General features: G+C 43.3%; 1 protein-coding gene across 1 annotated transcript in view; it reads left to right on the top strand.

The window, feature by feature from the left end:
• The window catches only part of negr1 (neuronal growth regulator 1), a 535,089-nt gene that overhangs the window by 394,973 nt on the left and 124,837 nt on the right, over positions 1 to 15,279 (top strand). The window lies entirely within an intron of this gene.

The following is a 15,279-nucleotide window of genomic DNA, read 5'->3' as shown; positions in this document are numbered from 1 at the left end:
CCAATGCTTCTAGCCTCCCTGTTCCCTTCCTTCTCACAATCCTCCCACTCACTATTTCCTTCCCCAGCTGGATCCCACTTGCCATTTCTCCCTTGCGCACATTCCTGGTTCCCTCTCTCTAACCCTTGCTGCACGTGGCTCAGACCCTCATTATGATTGAGGACGTGAGAGAGTGGTGACCATTGGGAGGGAGTGAGCAAGAGAACAAGAGGTGAGGGGTTGGTGGGAGACAACAGGAGGAGGGATAGTGGCCAGAAGCAGTGAGCAGGAAAATGCAGTGATGATATGTTTTAAAGACAGCATGTGTGGCTACAGCATCATTCTGGCACAAGGATATTAACCTACTTAAAACAAAAAAAGGGAACTTTCTTGATTTACAAACCATCCTAAATAGAAAATGTGCTGTTAAAATCAATTAATTGGTGTTTGTAAAGCAAATTTATTATTTTTATACAGTATTACAAAATAATTAGTACTTAGATGTTACTTTAATCTGGGTGTATTTGCTTCATATTAGGGCAGTTACAAGTAAAATGACAGTAGCCTGGAAAAAAAAAGGCGCATTTAAAGGAAGCAGATGATAAAGATTGACCAGCATTCAAACTGAAACATTAATTGGACTAACAGAATTAGGGACTACTGTATATTACTTCCTAAAACACTGCCTAAAGCTGAACAGATGGAATCTGGTGTCAGTACTCTGCACAGCTCAATCGTAACTTCCTCCTATTTTGTATGACAATCCTCTTGCAATAAAGGTCAATACTCCATTTGTCTTTTTGATTTGTTTTCGTACATCTTCAGTAGCTGTGGAGATTTGTGTGTGTGGAAACCCAAATCCTTTTGCTCCTCCACAGATCCTACCTCATCTCTCACCAAGCAAAAAATTCCAACTTTCTTTCTCAGAATCTCTGTGGTTGTTCTTGTGATTTCCCACATTGAATTCCATCTACCACAGTTTTGTTCACTTTTATTTTATAGTTTCCAGCACCTATCCACACAGTTTCTGAGTCTTCTAATTTTGGTAGGGGTTTTTTTTGCAGAAATTGGCGTTAAAATGCTGCAGGATTCTAGAGGTCCTGTTTAAGCAGAATTTATATAATACTACACAATTCCTTTAGAATTATTCACTCATTTTTCAGTCATCATTTTTAGGTAATGTTCCAGGTGACTTGGAGATTGACAGATTTTAATCAATCAATGAAAGTATAAAAAGATACAAGAAACAAGTAAGCAAATTAATTTGAGGCACAGATCAGCAATATCTAACTGAATCCAGGCTCAAAGAGATGTAAGTCCTAAGTTCTGGTGTTATGAGACAAAAGACATAGGAGCAAAAATTAGGCCATTAGGCCTATTGAGGCTGCTCCACCATTCAATCATGCCTGACAGGTTTCTCAAATCCATTATCTCCATAACCTTTGATCCCCTTGACAATCTATTTATCTCTGTCTTACATATGCTCAATGACCTGGCCTCCACAGCTTTCTGTGGAAATGAATTCCATAGATTCACCTCTCTGGCTGAAGAACTTTCTCCTCATCTCTGTCGTAAAGGGTCTTCCCTTTACACAAAGGCTGTGACCTTGGGTCCTAGTCTCTCCTAATAGAAACATCTTCCCAATATCCACTCTATCCAGGCCACTCAATATTCTTTAAATTTCAATTAGATCCCTCCTCATCCTTCTAAACTCCATTGAGTATAGGCCCAGAATCCTCAAATTTTCCTCATACGCTAAGCCTTTCATTCCTGGGAGCATTCTCATGAACCTCCTCTGGACTGTCTCCAAAACCAGTACATTCTTCCTGAGATATGGCTCTCAATACTCTAAAGATGACGGCCTTATAAAGCCTCAAGTACATCCCTGCTTTCTTATTCTAATCCTCTCAAAATAAATCTTCTAGGAGAAAGTGAGGACTGCAGATGCAGGAGATCAGAGCCGAAAATGTGTTGCTGGAAAAGTGCAACAGGTCAGGCAGCATCCAAGGAGCAGGAGAATTGACGTTTCGGGCATTCCTGAAGAAGGGCTTATGCCCGAAACATCGAATCTCCTGTTCCTTGGATGCTGCCTGACCTGCTGCGCTTTTCCAGCAACACATTTTCAGCTCTCAAAATAAATGCCAACATTGTTTTGGCTTTCCTAATTACTGACTCAACCTACAAGTTTGACTTAAGAGAAGCCTGGACTAGGACTCCCAAGTACCATTGCCTTCAGATTTTTGAATTTTCTTCCATTTCGAACTAGTCCATGCCTGTATTCTTCCTACCAAAGTACATGACCTCATACGTGACCATGTTGCGCTCCATCTGCCACTTCTTTGCTCACTCTCCTAACCTGCTCAAGTCCTTCTGCAGCCTCCCACTTCCCCAATACTACCTGTCCCTCCACCTATCTTTGCCTTGTTCCCAAAGTGAATTAACTAATCTTAGTTGGGACAAAAATTGGATTGCTGCAAGTGATTCTTTCCCTTAGGTCAGAAAAATGTGGTGCTGGAAAGGCATAGCAAGTCAAGCAGCATCTGAAGAGCAGGAGAGTCGACGTTTCGGGTGAAAGCCCTTCATCTGAATGGAGAGGGAGAAGGGGGCTGAGAGGAAGGTGGGGGAGGGAGTGAGGTAGCTGGGAAAGCGATAAGTAGATGCAGGTGAGGGGGTAATGGTGATAGGTCAAAGGAGAGAGTGGAGCTGATAGCTGGGAAGGAAGATAGACAGGTTGGACAGTTCAAAAGGCGGTGCCAAGTTGGAGGGGTGGATCTGGGATGAGATAGGGGGAGGGGAGATGAGGAAACTGGTGAAGTTGAAGTTGGTGCCATGTGGTTGGAGGATCCCAAGGCGGATGATGAGGCATTTTTGCTCCAGGCATTGGGTGGCTTGGATTTGGGGATGGAGGAGGCCCAGAACTTGCATGTCCTTGATGGAGTGGGAGGGGGAGTTGAAGTGGTCGGCCACAGGGTGGTGGGGTTGTTTGGTGTGTGTGTCCCCAATGTAAAAGAGACCACATTGAGAGCAACCAACACAGTAGATGAAGTGTTTGGATGTGCAGGGAAATCTCTGCTGGATGTGGAAGGATCCTTTGGGGCCTTGGATAGAAATGAGGGGGCAGTTGTGGGCACTGGTATACACCTCTTACAGTGGCAAGGGAAGGTGCCGGAAGAGAAGGGTGGGTTCGTTGGGGGGTTGCATGGACGACACGATGGAGTTGTAGAGGGAATGGTCTCTGCAGAATGCTGATAAGGATGGGGAGAGAAATATATCTGTGGTGATTGTAGGTGGCAGAAATGGCAGAGGATAATGCGCTGTATCCAGAGATTTGTGGAGTAGAACCCTCCTGGTCCTCACCTTCTACCCCACAAATCTCCAATTGTAGCACATTATCCTCTGCCATTTTCGCCATCTCCAACCACACAGCATCAACGTCGACTTCACCAGTTTCCTCATCTCCCCACCCTGACTTCATCCCAGATCCAACCCTCCAACTCGGCATCAACCCCTTGAACTCTCCTACCTGTCCACCTTCCTTACCCTCTATCTTCCCATCCTCCCTTTCAACCTATCACCATCACCTCCCACCTGCATCTACCTATCACCTTCCCAGCTAGCTCACCCCCACCACCAACCACCTATTTGTCTCTTAGCACCACCCCCACCCCACATTCCTGATGAATGGCTTATGCCCGAAGTGTCAATTCTCTTGCTCCTTGGATGCTGCCTGACCTACTGTGCTTTTCCAGCACCGCACTCTTTGAATCTAATCTCCAGCATCTGCAATCTTCACTTTCTCCTATTCTTTCCCTTAAAACAGGACAATGGAAACAAAACAGTTCTTGACCACTAGAAATGAGATTGCCTCATCAAATGATCCAGCATTAGAGAAAGTGCCTAAATGATTCACTCGATAGGTTCAAGGGATGAGGAATTTCAGTTATGTCGAAAAATTTGAGAATTTGGAACTCGGTCTATTTTTCTCGGAGAAAGATTAAAAGGAGATTTGGTAAAAGCCCTGAAAATCAGGAGAGACTTGATCGGATAGATAGGAAAATTGATGGAACGATTGGGAACAGTGGGTCACTGAATTATTGTGATTGGAAGGAGCAGCAATGGAGCCATGAGAAAAAAAGCTTTTCACACAGCAAGTGGCTAAGGTCTGGAATGTGCTGCCAGAGGGTATTGTAGGTTTAATTGAGGCATTCAGAAGGAATTAGATTATTATCTGAAATGAAAGAATGAACAAGGTTCCATGGAGGATGGAGTTATGGCAATAGGTGAATTGTTCATTCGGAAACCCAATGCAGACTCAACGGGCCAAGTGGCCTCCTTCTGCGCTGTAACAAATATGCGATTCAGTGTACTGTGAAAATTGATGGGAAAAGCATCAGGTTCAGATCTGATGCTCTGAATGATTAAATTATGCCTTACTTCCTGTCTGGGCTCACATGTTAAGATTGGCTTTTAAGGTGAGCAAGTAGAGGGACCCAGCTCAGAAAAAGTCAGTGTCTCTTGTTTTTAAAAAGGAAAGAAAATTTATTCTGAACAAAGAAAAATTCCTCAAATGGATCCATCTGTCATCAAGCTGTTGGGAAATTGCTTACAATAGAATAATACGCCTGGAAAATTAAAAGCTGAGATATTGCCATCGGTTTAAACCAAAATAAGTTAACAGTTCAGTTCAAGTCGCAAACAGAGTTATGTTGTATGCGATGTTCCCTCAAATGCCTTGCTGCATAAAGCTAAACATTCCTGGACAGACCATGCAAAGTTAGCCCCTTTAAGGCATCACCTGCGTGCAGCTGCACGAAATAAGTTAAAGAACTGACATTAGATTAGATTCCCTACAGTGTGGAAACAGGTCCTTTGGCCCAACAAGTCCACACTGACCCTCCGAAGAGTAACCCACCCAGACCCATTCCCCTCTGACTAATGTACCTAACACTATGGGCAATTTAGCACGGCCAATTCACCTGCCCTGCATATCTTTGGACTGTGGGAGGAAACCAGAGCACCCAACGGCAACCCACGCAGACACGGGGAGAATATGCAATTTGCAAAAACAGACAGCCGCCCGAGGGTGGAATCAAACCTGGGACCATGGTGCTGTGAGGTAGCAGTGCTAACCACTGAGCCACCGTGCCACCTGAACAGTTTGCCTGTGCTTGACAGAAAATAAATTATCAGGTTTTCTTTGATGATATGAGTACATGAATGTTTATTAATTAATATTGTCAACAGTCATTTCTGGGCCAATTACAGCATAAGGGTAAAAACAATGACTGCAGATGCTGGAAACCAGATTCTGGATTAGTGGTGCTGGAAGACCACAGCAGTTCAGGCAGCATCCGAGGAGCAGCGAAATCGACGTTTCGGGCAAAAGCCCTTCATCAGGAATAAAGGCAGAGAGCCTGAAGCGTGGAGAGATAAGCTAGAGGAGGGTGGGGTTGAGGAGAAAGTAGCATCGTGTACAATAGGAGAGTGGGGGAGGGGGTGAAGGTGATAGATCCGCGGGGGGAGGGTGGAGTGCATAGGTGGAAATAAAGTTAGGCAGGTAGAACAAGTCATGGGGACAATGCTGAGCTGGAAGGTTGGAACTGCAGTGAGGTGGGGAAAGGGGAAATGAGGAATCTGTTGAAGTCCACATTGATGCCCTGGGGTTGAAGTGTTCCGAGGCAGAAGATGAGGCATTCTTCCTTCAGGTGTCTAGTGGTGAGGGAGCGGCGGTGAAGGAGGCCCAGGACCTCCATGTCCTCGGCAGAGTGGGAGGGAGAGTTGAAATGTTGGGCCACAGGGCGGTGTGGTTGATTGGTGCGGGTGTCCCGGAGATGTTTCCTAAAGTACTCTGCTAGGAGGCGCCCAGTCTCCTCAATGTAGAGGAGATCGCATCGGGAGCAACGGATACAATAAATGATATTGGTAGATGTGCAGGTAAAACTTTGATGGATGTGGAAGGCTCCTTTAGGGCCTTGGATGGAGGTGAGGGAGGAGGTGTGGGCGCAGGTTTTGTAATTCCTGCGGTGGCAGGGGAAGGTGCCAGGATGGGAAGGTGGGTTGAAGGGGGGACGTGGACCTGACCAGGTAGTCACAGAGGGAACAGTCTTTGCGGAAGGTGGAAAGGGGTGGGGAGGAAAATATATCCCTGGTGGTGGGGTCTGTTTGGAGGTGGCGGAAATGTTGGCAGATGATTTGGTTTATGCGAAGATTGGTAAAGTGGAAGGTGAGTACCAGGGTGTTCTGTCCTTGTTATGGTTGGAGGGGTTGAGCAATACATCAATTTCACCAACACATTCCACCCTGACCTTAAATTTACCTGGACCATCTCCGACACCTCCCTCCCCTTCCTAGAGATTTCCATCTCCATTAATGACGACCGATTTGATACCGACAGTTTTTACAAACCCACCAACTCCCACAGCTACCTGGATTACACCTCTTCCCACCCAACCTCCTGCAAAAATGCCATCCCGTATTCCTAATTCCTCTGCCTCCACTGTATTTGCTCCCAGGAGGACCAGTTCCACCACAAAACACACCAGATGGCCTCCTTCTTTAGAGACCGCAATTTCCCTTCCCACATGGTTAAAGATGCCCTCCAAAGCAACTCGTCCACATCCCTCACCACTGCCCTCAGACCCCACCCCTCCAACTGTAACAAGGACAGAACGCCCCTGGTGCTCACCTTCCACCCTACCAACCTTCGCATAAACCAATCATCCGCCGACATTTCCGCCACCTCCAAAAAGACCCCACCATCAGGGATATATTTCCCTCCCCACCCCTTTCCGCCTTCTGCAAAGACCGTTCCCTCTGTGACTACCTGGTCAGGTCCACACCCCCCTACAATGCACCCTCCCATCCTGGCACTTTCCCCTGCCACCACAGGAATTGTAAAACCTGTGCCACACCTCCTCCCTCACCTCTATCCAAGGCCCTAAAGGAGCGATCCACATCCAAAGTTTTACCTGCACATCCACTAATATCATTTATTGTATCCGTTGCTCCCGATGCAGTCTCCTCTACATTGGGGAGACTGGGCGCCTCCTAGGGAACATCTCCGGGACACCTGCACCAATCAACCACACCGCCCTGGCCAAATATTTCAACTCCCCCTCCCACTCTGCGAAGGAATGGAGGTCCTGGGCCTCCTTCACCGCTGCTCTCACACCACCAGACGCCTGGAGGAAGAATGCCTCATCTTCTGCCTCGGAACGCTTCAACCGCAGGGCATCAATATGGACTTCAACAGTTTCCTCATTTCCTCTTCTCCCACCTCACCTCAGTTCCACACTTCCAGCTCAGCACTGTGCCCATGACTTGTCTTACCTGCCTATCTTCTTCTCCACCTATCCACTCCACCCTCCCCCCCCCACTCCCAACCTATCACCTTCATCCCCTCCCCCACTCATCTATTGTACTCTATGCTACTTTCTCCCCACCGCACCCTCCTCTCACTTATCTCTCCATGCTTCAGGCTCTCTGCCTGTATTCCTGATGAAGGGCTTTTGCCCGGAACGTCGATTTTACTGCTCCTGGGATGCTGCCTGAACTGCTGTGGTCTTCCAGCACCACTAATCCACAGTTATAGCATAAAGCCAGTGGTTCCAACTTTTTCAGTGTGAAGACCCATTTCAATGAGAAAAACCTCCATGGCACACCCACTTTTAGCTGAACTGATTGCTCATCAACATCACATTTACTGCACTTGCAATTACTTTGGTTTTGATCTGACTGGAGAGGTTTGCATACAACAAGCTAAAGAAGAATCAAATGTTTCAAATACATCACCTTCACTTGCAAACACAGACACATATTCAAAATCTACTCAACTCAACTATTTGTAACTATGCAAAAGTGAGGACTGCAGATGCTGGAGATTAGAAATGAGAGTGTGGTGCTGGAAAAGCACAGCAGGTCAAGCAGAACCTGAATAGCAGGAGAATTGATGTTTCAGGCAAAAGCCCTTCATCAGGAATGAGGCTGTGAACCAAAGGGGGTGCTGAGAGGGGGTGGGGCTGGGGCAAGATTTCTAACTGTTCATGGACCTAAATCTGTTGCACACACTGCACTCGATTTGGGGTCTGAATTTGATTGAAGGAGTTTCTTATTTGTAACAATATTTTTGAAAATACCATTTTAATTAAATTATTGAACTGATACATAATTGAAATTAAATGGATTAAAGCAAAAATGTAGAGTAAATTGTAGTTTAGAGGGCTAATAGGAAACCTGGGCAGGCTGATATCCTTGTTGCTTTCCCTTTCGGTTTAGATGTTTCATCAACGACTGAATTAGCGAAGGAATCATCTTTTTTGACAACAGCTTTATCCATTTCTCCTTAGATTGGGAAACAAATTAGATTTTGCAAAAAATTATTCTAATATTAGCTTGTTTTGTTTAACTATCAACAAAAAAAATACAAGCGGTTGCTTGGTTTTTATGGTCACTAGTAAAACTGTCATGTCATCTTAATTTTACTCAATTTTGGTATTTAGAATATTCATGTTTTAGAATCGAAATACCAAATGATTAATTTTCACAAGTTTGAGAGTTGTAATATTGGATGGATAGAATTGTTGAAGATGAAACAATGTCTGTTTTACCTTGATTTTCATTATCTTTGTACAAAGTTTTGTTGTACGCTTAAGCAGTTCTTATGACACACCGGTGTGCTGCAGCATAAAACAACTAACAGAAGGTTATTCAGCCCATCATACGTGTGACAGTCGTTGCTTCATACTGTTGTCCATATACCTGTTAATCTTCTCCTTCTTTTTAAAATGCTTACCTTATCCTGTCTGAGATGCTATTATTGTCTCAGCTTTAACAGCGTACTATTACCTAATTCACCTTCATATGAAAACTTACTATAAATGCCCATTGATATTCTTTCATCCTAAATTTATTGTCTCTTGTTACTAATTCATTTCACAATGAAAATAGGTTTATCTACAGTATTTATTCTCTAAAACGTTTGAATGCTCTTTTAGATCCTCTTATCCTCTCTGCTCCAGTTAGTAAACATAGATAAGTTTCCTCATAATTGTACTCCTTCATTCCTGGTGTTATCCAAATAATGTAGCCATCTTTAACTGACTACTTAGGAGGCCAACACTGTAAATAATACTCCAGCAGTTGCCTAATCAGTGCATTGTACTAAATCCTTTATTTCCTAGACAATTCGTGATCCATTAAATAAAGAAAATAATTTGGCTTTTTATAGGTTTATTCACATGTGCTAAGATATATTTAAATAGGCTTTACACTGTTAACTGAGGCATGAAGTTATTATCTAGTGCTTTAATCAATTCAACGCCCTACATTTCTACATTAGAACCATAACTCCATACAGCAGGATCTGATAGTGAACATGATGTTGAGTAAGCAAATGTTTTAGGAAATTCTGTACTTGTCAATGTTTTTATTAGAGCAATTTTTTCCTAAGCTGTAGCTCTGCAATGATCAAAGACATAACTAGGTAATTTACAGTCCTTGCATTGAAAAAAAAAATCATTTGCAGGATATTTTAATATTCATTCTACTTATTCTACAGTGAGACAAGTGTAAGGCAGCAATATATAGATTTCTACCTTTGCTTACGTGTCTCTAATTAGCAAAAATTCCAAATGTCTTGGAGTCTTTTGCTTTTTTGAATAACTGTAAGAAAGTTTAAGATGCTGGAATTCAGGTTACATTGTGAAATGTTGGAGGTTTATTTCCCCCATGAATAACATGCTTAACTGCTGTCAGTTTTATCATTGTTTAATGCCCCATCATGTCCCAACCGACTATTCTTAGTTTGCTCATATTATAATGGTGGAAAGTTAGCAGCCTTACACTCTCACAAGCTTGCTTCCCAGAGAGAGAAAGAATGGAGAAGAAATCAAGAGATGTCAAAATTCAAACTCTTGTCAACCAGGTGGTTCAAAATGACTCAGCGGAAGTCAAAAAGTATGTGACTTAACTAACTTCTAAGCAGCCAAGATGGTGCAAGAGAGAAAGATATATGCATTTCTGGAAAAGGTTAGTGCATCCTCTGAAATCGCCCTCTTTTGTTAATTTGTTTTGAGGTAAACCCGATCTCTAAGTTTCTCTCTTGCACCATCTTGGCTGCTTAGAAGTTAGTTAAGTCACATACTTTTTGACTTCCGCTGAGTCATTTTGAACCACCTGGTTGACAAGAGTTTGAATTTTGACATCTCTTGATTTCTTCTCCATTCTTTCTCTCTCTGGGAAGCAAGCTTGTGAGAGTGTAAGGCTGCTAACTTTCCACCATCGTAATATGAGCAAACTAAGAATAGTCGGTTGGGACATGATGGGACATTAAACAATGATAAAACTGACAGCACTTAAGCATGTTATTCATGGGGAAATAAACCTCCAACATTTCACAATGTAACCTGAATTCCAGCATCTTAACATCCATTTGCCTGGATGGGTGCAGCTCCAACAACATTCAAGAAACTTGACACCATTCAGAGCAAAGCAGCCAGATTGGAAACATATCCCAAACATTCACACCCTCCACGATTGACACACAGTAGCAGCTTGTATATTATCTACAGGATAGACTACAGAAATTTGTGAAGGTTCTTCAGATAGCACCTTTCAAACCCATGACTAGTATAATCTAAAAGGCAAGGGCAGCACCTACATGGTAACACCACTGAGCTACAAGTTGCTGTTCAAGTCACAGCATCGTAACTTGGAAATTTATTCCCGTTCCTTCACTGTCGCTGGGTCAAAATCCTGGAACTGCCTCCCTAAACAGCATTATGGGTCTACTGACACCAAATATACGTGGATTAAATAGGCAGCTCACCACTACATTTCCAGGGCAATTAGAAATGGCTTGTAAAACTAAAGTTGTAAATTTCTGCACAAAAAAATGTTAGATGTTTCTGACAATGTAAAGAGGTTTTAATCATCGATGTGATGCGATTCTTCTTGTGCTTCAGAAGAAGAATGAGGAGGAGGGCGGAATGGGCTGGTGAACATTGAATTGATTGCTTGAGCCACATTCCTCCAAACTTCTAGAAGCTTCTTTCTATTTGAGTTACCTTTGCTAAATGTCAAAGTGGCTATTGAAGAAAAATTTAATAATCTGTGTTAGTGAGCAAGGCGATTGCAATGAGATTTTATCTTGCTCTTGATGGACATGATAAAGACTGCCTGCTCATCTCTGTGATTGTGGCTCGCAGCCCTGTGCTCAAGGTGCAATTGAATGGCTGCAGAGCCAGAAGGGAGGACTACGTTTGTGCAGGACCAGGGCCAATTATAATCAGCCTGGAGTTTTAGACATTATTGATTGTTGAGTAATGTGCTGTACTCACAATGAGCAACATGTCAGATTGCCAGGGTTGTCTTAAAGGAGCAATGCTTTCAGATTTCAGCAGGAGCTGGAAGGGAATAGAACAGATTTTGTGAATAGTGGGAAAGTGGAACAATGGCAGCATACCAGCAAGAGGGCTCCAAGATTCTGAGAATGTTGAGAAGCCTTTTGAGAAGGAGACGGAATGGAAGAGATGTGTCATCTCACTGTAGGGGACCAGCAGGCACTCCTAATGTATGCTATAAAATGCTGGAGGAACATGACAAACATGGCAGCATCTGTGGAGAAAGAAATAGAATTGAGATTTAGACTCTGATTTGAATTCAAAGCGTTAACTCTTCCTCTCTCCATAGGTGCTGCCAGACCCACTGAGTTTCTCCAGCATTCTCTGTTTTTATCCATCCACTCTAATTTCACTTTGTAACTATCAGTCCATAGCTATATAAGTTATGTTGCTTCAACTGAACATCCAAGTTACTTTTTGCATGTTATGAAAGTTTATCACCTTTTCAGGTAGTGCATTTCAGATGCCTGATACCCTGGAGAGAAAAACCCTCCTCAGATCCCCTCTAAACCTCTTACGCCTTTAGCCTCAATTTTCATATCTGTCGATAAATATTTCTACCATTGGAAATAGGACTGCTCTCTCACAGTCGTCTTAATTTTATTCATTTAATTAGACACACAGAGGCACACACACATTCCAAAGATCTAAGGGCTTCTTGCCTTATTGGTTACACCTACATGTTGCTCAACTACCCAGGAACCAATCAAAATTGCCATTAGATTGTTGGCCTTTGGTATCCATAACCAATCACAATTCCACAAACCAATCAGCAACCTGGTGACAGCCAAAACTCACTTTGTATAGACATCCCCGATTTCCATGCAACAAGTTTCAGTAGCTTAATTTTCAAACGTATAGTAATTTCTTCTCACTCCTCTGTTATAAGACAGTCCTCTTCCCAGTATATTCCATAATCAAAAACAGAAAACATCAAAAAAATGAAATAAGAAGATACAGTCTTTGCAGTCAGAGGTAGATAAATTCTGGTTAGGCAATGGAATCAGAAGTTCATGGAATCCCTACAGTGAGGAAACAAGCCCTACGGCCCAGCAAGTCGACACCGACCCTCCAAAGAGTAACCCATCCAGACCCACTCCCCTACATTTAACCCTTGACTAATGCACCTAACTTACACATCCCTGAACACTGTGGACAATTTAGCATGGCCAATCCACCTAAACTGCACATCCTTGGATTGTGGGAGGAAACCCATGCACATGGTGGCTCAGTGGTTAGCACTACTGCCTCACAGCACTAGGGTCCCAGGTTTGATTCCAGTCTTGGGCGACTGTCTGTATGGAGTTTGCACATTCTCCCTGTGTCTGCGTAGGTTTCCTTCGGGTGCTCCGGTTTCCTCCCACAGTCACAAAGATGTGCAGGGCAGATGAATTGGCCATGCTAAATTGCACATAGCGTTAGGTGCATTAGTCAGAGGGAAATGGGTCTGGCTGGGTTACTCTTCGGAGGGTTGGTGTGGACTTGTTGGGCCGAAGGGCCTGTTTCCACACTGTAGGTAATCTAATCAGATGTATTGTTCTATGTTCTACACGGAGAGAAAGTGTAAACTCCACACAGTCACCTGAGGCTGGAATCAAACATGGGTCCCTGGCTCTGTGAGGCAGCAGTGCTAACTACTGAACCACTGTGCCTCCCCAGTCAGTTGTCAGGGGTAAGTGAGAATGTGGAATTCAAAACACAAATTGATCAGCTATTAACCTAATGATTAGTGTTGGATTGGTGGTGCTGGAAGAGCACAGCAGTTCAGGCAGCATCCGAGAGCAGCAAAATCGACGTTTCGGGCAAGAGCCCTTCATCGGATTTTGCTGCTCCTTGGATGCTACCTGAACTGCTGTGCTCTTCCAGCACCACCAATCCAAAATCTGGTTTCCAGCATCTGCAATCATTGTTTTTACCTAATGACTAGTGTGACAGGCTTGAAACGCTAACTGGTCTATCTCTGCTCCTAATTCAATTGTTCAGTTTTTTTTTATTTCCCTTATTTGGGCCCTGAGTGTAAATCTGGTTGGAAATGTAATGCTTTGCATTTAATTCTCTAGAATTCTCTGTGAAACTTTGGAGTACAAAATATCAAATTTGTCCCACCCTTCCAGCCCCACTTTTCCTCCACTTCACTCAATTTTCAAGAATGCTGTAGTTCTACAGAACTCTACACTGCGTGAAATGCTTATGTCTAAAATAATAATAGAAGACAATATATAGTTGAACAGTAACAGTTGATATAGGAGAAAGTGAGGACGGCAGAAGCTGGAGATCAGAGTCGAGAGTGTGGCGCTAGAAAAGCACGGCAGGTCAGGCAGCATCTGAGGAGCAGGAGAGTTGACATTTCGGGCATAAGCCTTTCATCAGGAATGTTTGGTTTGGGGGTGGGTGAGGGGTAAAGAGAACGGGCTGTGAGATAAATAGGAGGGTGAGAATGGGGAGAGGGGATGGTATCTGGGAAGGTGATAGGTAGATGGAGGTGGGGGATATGTCGAGTGTACAGTGTGTGGTTTTCCATTGGAGTGGAATTTCCTGAGTACCCATCTACTTTTGCCGGTAGTTCTGCAGTAGCACCCCAGAAGTGGTATAAGCACCTTCACAGCATTTTGAGTTTCCAGCAAACCAAGTTACAGAGGATTAACCATGGAAGTTAATATCATAAATTTAAATACAAATAAATTGTAAAGGTAAGTGCTACTGTGAGGCCCACTGCATATTATATTCCTAATTTCTACATCTTTCCAATCATCTATTTTCACCTATATTAAAATCTTCCAGTTGTAGTCAGTAGACAGTAGACAATAGGTGCAGGAGTAGGCCATTCTGCCCTTCGAGCCTGCACCACCATTCAATATGATCATGGCTGATCATCCTTAATCAGTATCCTGTTCCTGCCTTATCTCTATAACCCTTGATTCCACAATCCTTGAGAGTTCTATCCAACTCTTTCTTAAATGAATCCAGAGACTGGGCCTCCACTGCCCTCTGGGGCAGAGTATTCCACACAGGCACCACTCTCTGGGTGAAGAAGTTTCTCCTCAGTTGTAAAAATTACCTGTCACCTTTTCTAAAATTGTCATTTCAGGGGTCGGGGGAGTCCAGAACTAGAGGGCATAAGTTTAGGGTGAGAGGGGGAAGATATAAAAGAGACCTAAGGGGCAACCTTTTCACACAGAGGGTGGTACATGTATGGAATGAGCTGGCAGAGGATGTGGTGGAGGCTAGTACAATTTCATTTAAGAGACATTTGGATGGGTATATGAATAGGAAGGGTTTGGAGGGATATGGGCTGGGTGCTGGCAGATGGGACTAGATTGGTTTGGAATATCTGGTTGGCATATCTTGTTGGACCAAAGGGTCTGTTTCCATGCTATACATCTCTATGACTCAATGACTCTATATGTCCATACTTATAAGGAACTGCCTTGATCAATTTATTGTGTTATTGATGCACCTTTCCATTAGTGGAGAATTTGTGCTGGCGGAGTTCTTGTATTATAATCGTAGACAAAGAAATTGATAATGGAAATATAAAAATAAAGCTGGAATACAAGAATTTACAATGGGGAATTTCATCTCTCTGCTCTCATGCAATTATCTTCTGGTCTCATCTGAAAAAAATACTTAACTTATTCACGATTCTCCATGTGCAATGTTGTGGGAAGTTGACAAGTCATATATTAAAATCGTGATCTGTTTCTTGTTCATCACATCCTGGCAATGAATCGTGCTCTAGCAGTGTTTACAGTGGCAGTGTTATGGCAAGATGCCCAGTTATGGCTGACATTTTTTTCTGCCATCTGCCTAAATTTGGTGAAAACATATGGTGAAAGGGAACTATTGCATTGATTTTCGTGTGTTGTCTACTCGAGGTAATGTTTTTGTTCCTGTTATTCTG

This window comes from Hemiscyllium ocellatum, chromosome 9 (assembly GCF_020745735.1).
Source record: "Hemiscyllium ocellatum isolate sHemOce1 chromosome 9, sHemOce1.pat.X.cur, whole genome shotgun sequence".
NCBI lineage: Eukaryota > Metazoa > Chordata > Chondrichthyes > Orectolobiformes > Hemiscylliidae > Hemiscyllium > Hemiscyllium ocellatum.
Note: the sequence above shows the minus strand (reverse complement) of the source record. Positions and strands in the feature narration are given on the sequence as shown.